Source organism: Diospyros lotus, chromosome 14 (assembly GCF_014633365.1).
Source record: "Diospyros lotus cultivar Yz01 chromosome 14, ASM1463336v1, whole genome shotgun sequence".
In the NCBI taxonomy this organism is placed as follows: Eukaryota; Viridiplantae; Streptophyta; class Magnoliopsida; order Ericales; family Ebenaceae; genus Diospyros; species Diospyros lotus.
The window spans coordinates 22,492,687-22,498,686 of NC_068351.1; positions in this window are offsets into that span (position 1 = coordinate 22,492,687).

The following is a 6,000-nucleotide window of genomic DNA, read 5'->3' on the forward strand; positions in this document are numbered from 1 at the left end:
TGCTGGATCTTTGGGTTATGTCAGTGAGTATCCTGGAGTTGCAAAACTCTGGTGACCAAAGCTAGTACTCTCCCTTGATCCTAGCTTTTACTTTGTACATGATGTCATCTAAAGTGGCTTTACTGCCTCTTGATCTTGCATGCTCATGTTGTCGCCTACTTAGTAACTTGGAGTGAGCAAAACCCCTCTACGTCTCCATAGTGAAATGGTATGTTGGCCTACTTAGAAACTTAGAGTAGGCAGAGCCCCTATGTATCTCCATAGTTAAATGATAACTCCTAAGTTAGTCTCAAATTAACGATCGTGGCCCTGAGTGGTTCTTCCAGTTTGTGTCCCGATGTTGGTTTCTCAACATCGTTCTTTGGTGATGCTTATTGGTTCATCCCTCTAGTTTTAGTTTGTCACTTGTACACATTGTCAGTTTGGTGGCTTTGTCTATGGCTACCTTCACGTTTTGCTGCATGATCCTAGTCTTCACAAAGATTCATTGGTTCGAATGACATGTTTAGTGTGCCTTTTGTTCTTGAGCTAACATTTTTATTTGGAGCTGTTACTTAGCATTTCTTTTGTGTTACTCCTTTGTTTCTTCTATGTTGTTTAGAACCCACTTGTGTGTGGATCTTGAGTGTTCTGTTTAGTTTGTTTTCTGTGTTATTGTCCACCAAGGTATGCCTTGGTTGGGTTTTATATAGATGTTTTCTCTATCTATACATATCTTTTTTACTTTTTTAAAAAAAAGAATATGAGGTCAATTTGAAGCAGTAAGTCATTAAGTAGGTGGCACTGCCAACTAGGAAGCCGCCCTTTGCATCTTGGGTACTCCTTGCCTCTACATAGGTCTCTCGCCCTGACCTCCCGACCTCTGATCTCTATATTGTGGTGGTTGTGGGCAACTGTTGGCTCTATGCCCCTTTTTGCGAACCTAAAACAAATCACATCACTAGCAGTTGCTACCTCCCGACTTGGAGGACTATTCCACTAGATATGCCCCACTTGTCCACATAGGAAACATACTCTTCTATTTGCACAATAGGGGTTGCTATGCCTCTTACCATAAGTATTGCATGATAGAATCCCTCCTACACTCCTAACCGGACTAGCCTCCCATCTCCTTTTCCTATCACCATTGTGGCCTTGAGAAGAACCCGATACTTTCTGAGTTGCTTGCCCAATTTTCAAATTATTCCTATCTTGCCCAATAACATAAGCTCTTTGCACCACGGTGGGATAATCCATAACCAGTGCACTCGTTAATGCGTGTTAGATCTCCACGTGTAAGCCCCTCTGAAATTTGATCGCTTTCTTAGACTTTGTCAACTCTAGGTCTGGAGAAGATCGGGTTAAGGAAATGAACTCTGATTCATATTGCGATAGTCTTGTTCCCTTGTACTAGTTTAATAAACTCATAGTCTTTTTCCATCGATAACATCCAATTTTCTATTGCCAATACATCCACACCTCCATAGAACTTAGAGGGGCCATAAAATTCTTAAGCAATTAACCTCCAGCATTACCATCTGTCCCGTGAGCCACTGGGTGAGAAATCTGAAAGTCATTATCATTCCCCACTAGACTCCCCCGGAGCCTCTAGTGTAGGTGCAGGTCGGCCATGGCCTCTACTCCTAGTCAGTGGCCTTCCTTTAAGAACACTCATCTTCCTGTACCACCAACACTTTTAGAATTCAAATTGCCATTTAAACTTTCATCCAATTTCTTAGTAAATCCCTAACTCTACCCAACATTTTGTTAGAGTTATGTCCCACAAACCAATCATGTTTTATGTAATTAATCATATTTTACATTGGGATTCTTCATTTTCAATTAATTATTACTGCAAAGCATTATGTTTTTATTTGTCATTGATGGTTGTTGTCATTATTTATTGCAATCCATACTTGACAGAGTCCATAGATCAAATAGGCTAATGGAATATGGTCGTGCAAAGAGATGACGATCATGAAATATATTCCTTACAAGCCTTGATCTTAAATGTTCCTAGTCATAGAGTTATTAGGATTGGACACTAATAACTCGGATAGACTAGCACATATGATGCATGCTCAATCAGGAGAATGTCTTGTTTCATGGACATTGGTGTGAGGACACTAGTGCATATTTGTGGGTGCTTATTATAAGAATAAGTACACTGAAATGACCTACTACAGAATTCCTAATGGTAATTGTTTAATGTCAAATTGGAATTCCTGTGTTGCAATAGTGCAGATTGGTCCTTAGACTTGAGACATCATGGTAGTCTTATATTTGACTAGTTATGCTTTGGTGTTTTTTTGGATTCTAATAGAGTCATTGGCAAACTATCACTGGGCATGACTTTATCACATATGAAGGCTTGTGAATGTCAAAATATGATTCATCACTTATCGTCAAGATAAGAGGATGTCCTATGTATTCCAATGATTTCATGACTGAGAAAATCATTGGCCAAGGTGAGGTGGAAATCAAAACGTGTTTTGATTTCACCTATCAAGTCATAAATCTGGAATGGATACATAGTTATTAAATGATTAGGGTTTCATCATAAAATCATACCCTAAATTCAATCGAGACATAGATCGATGAAAGGATTTTACTACACAGTAATTGCAATTGAAAAGGTCCGTGTTTTTCCATCATTGGCTAGATATTCATGGTATGTTGCTAGACGTTAACCATGATATGTAGGGTTTTAGAATTAATTTGTTTAATTCTAAACCTATTAATTAAAGAGTTTAATTAAGAAGCCCATGAGATGTGTTAATTAAAAAACCCATGAGTTTAATTAAAGAGTTTAATTAATCTAATAAGTTGGGCCTTGATATAGCCCAATAGAATTGACTCTACATCTAGTCTAATGGTGGACCTAAGGGGTCACACACTTAGATCGAGCCCATTCCATAATTAAAAGGAGAGAATCAACCCAATGTGATGAAGGGCCGAACCTAAAGTCTTTAGGGTTTTCTTTCCATGGCGTGTCTAGGGTTTTTAACTCTATTTATATGCCTCTTAAGAAGCTGAAAAATAAGAAGAAATTTCGTATCTCTCAAAAGGCAACTAGGGTTGCTAGCACTTCTCGAGTCGTCCGTGGAAGGATTGACCTTGTGAACCGACTTGGAGGAGATCGCCCTTACGTCTCTATGGATTGTAATCAGGTAGAATCGAAGCTATACACGGTCGGCGGTTACTAACAGTGGTATCAGAGCTAGGTTATCTCGAACCTAGAATTGTTTTCGTTATTTTGCATATTTGATTCAGTCTTCGATTATAACAGTAACGAATTTGTCTCGTTTTTATTCTGCCATGTCTTGATGGATTATTTATGCAGTAACGAATCCTATATTGTTTTCGATTCTACCATTATTTGATGAAGTATTTATGTATCGAATCAGCATGCTAAGTTGGTAGATAATAAATACTTCATCAAATAAAGGTAGAATCGAAAACAATATAGGATTCGTTACTGCATAAATAATCTATCAAGACATGGCAGAATAAAAATGAGACAGATTCGTTGCTGCCATAATCGAAGACTGAATCAAATACGCCAAATAACGAAAATGATTCTAGGTTCGAGATAACCTGGCTCTGGTTTATCATGCTAAGATGGTAGATAATAAGTTCAGTAATTGGTTTTTAATGGGATATGAAACTGATGCATACAAATTGTTTGAATCTACAATTATGATGTTGTGACTTTAGTACTTTGAATCAGTTTGTTTTCGAGGGTTAAATAAGATCTGTAATCGACATGCAATAAGATTAAAACCGAGATATAGTTGATGGGGTCAATTTATAGAACAGTATGTTCGAATAGAAATGGTTTGATATGGTCAACTCGAGATCAATTTTTATTCAAACAGCAATGCTTGATATGATCAACTTGAAATCCAAAAGCGTTTTGTTATCTATTCGAACAGTTTATTATATGTTTTGATATGATCAATTTGAGATAATTATCTAATCGAACAATAGCTTCCTAATATGATCAAAATTGAACAGCTCTCAGTGTGTTAGGTTTATGATATGATCTTAACCAAATGCCAATCGTTTCTGATATGATCTTATATGAACAACATACTGACCCCGTCAGGGACACTACGCCCGAACCCCCGTATTGGATGGTACATAATCTGTTATGTGTATTATAAATGCAAAGGATGAAAATTTGTTTGTATACATGTCTATTTAAGTTGTATTCAAATGTTATGCATATAGCATGAGACGGTCTTATGATTTCTAAGATGCATGTTCATAACATGTTAGAATAATTATGTATGAGATGCATGCTTATGATAAATTTATTTATGCAATGTGTTAAATGCATGTATTGTGATCTAAATGAAAGATTTAAAAACCCCTCACTTAAAACTGTTTTAAGTATAAATATTAAGTCATAAACGGTGAAATCAAAAGAGTTTATTTTCACCGTGGCCTTCCATCATTAGCATATTGATATGCCCTACAAAAAACTCGAGTGAAATATACATCAATCTATTAATTCCAAGCCATCCTCGAAAAGCCACGGCCAAATAGAAAATCAAGATGATATGAAGCTTGGCAATTGGAATATTTAATTAAACAATTAATGGTGTCTTGGCAATTGAAGTTGAAGCCCTTCACGTGAAAGCACAATTCAAGGAACATGAATATTATTAAATAATTGAAAGTGAGCATAGGAGGAGATTAAATAATTGGAAGTTCAGGAAGTCATGAATTTTATATAAATATAATAGCAAGCATGGGCGCGACAATTAGGCAATGAGAAGAAGCAGCAATTGGGGAGCAAGTAGGGGGCCGAGAGGCCCCCACTCGGTTTCAATTTAGCCACCCAATGGTGGCAAAATTGAGACCTACTCGGTTGAACCGAGTGGTGTCTCGGTTGTAATTAGGGGAGCCTCTCGGCTCCCCTATCTCATTTTAATTTTAATCGTCCCCAATCGATTCCTTGGAACCGAGATCCACTCAGTTCCTTGGAACCAACCAACTGGGTCTCGGTTATTATTAAGGGGCCTCTCAGCCCCCCTCTCTCGATTCATGGTGGCCATTAAGTGGCCACCACCGAGACCCACTCGGTTCTTTTGAATCGAGTGGGTCTCGGTTTCTTTGGTGGCCAAAATGGCCACAACCGAGACCCACTCGGTTCTTTTAAACCGAGTGGGTCCAACTCAGTTCCTAGCTCGTGTTTCTTCAAAATCCCATGGCCGAATACATTGAGAATATGCCATCAGGGAAGCTCCCGATGGTTGCCACGTGTCCCCCGAGAAGCCCAGGATGATTGCCACGTGTCCCTCACTCTCTCCTCTATAAATATGAGACTTGTCTCTTCATTAGGGGGATTCATTTTTAGAGGGACAAAGAGTCTATTTTTCTCTCAGGCATTTTAAGGGAAGTCAATTTTTTGGAGGCACTCGGTTCTTAGGCAAATCGGTTCTTGAGGCAATCGATTTTTGCTACAATGTCGGTTCTCAAGGCCATTTGGTTTTAAAGGCTAGTCGGTTTTAATCAAGACCCAATCGGTTTTAATGAAAACCCACTCGGTTCTTGAGCCAATCAGTTTTAACTAAGACCCAGTCAGTTATAATCAGCAGCCAGTCGGTTCTTCAGCCAATCGATTATAATCAGCAACTAGTCGGTTATTTGAACAATACTATTCATGAAAGAGCAATTATTCACCCACAACTATTCATCAGCAACATGAACATTTATGCACATATCAGTAATGTCATGCATAATATCTGCGACATGCATTGGACATATTTCCCAGAATATTGTCTGACTTGGCTGTCAGAGGGCCCGTGCGAGAAATTCCCCTGCATGGCCTTCTAACTATTATTGTGCCCGTAGGCTAAATTCTGGACGACTTTACCTTAGCCTTGGAAGACCAATCTATTGAAGGCCCCATCAGGGTCCCACGTCGCTTGTCACACGAAGTACCCTGGCATAGAAGATTCTAAAGACTATTCCAGGCCTAGGCCTTGTTGAATTCCAACTCTGACCCAATCC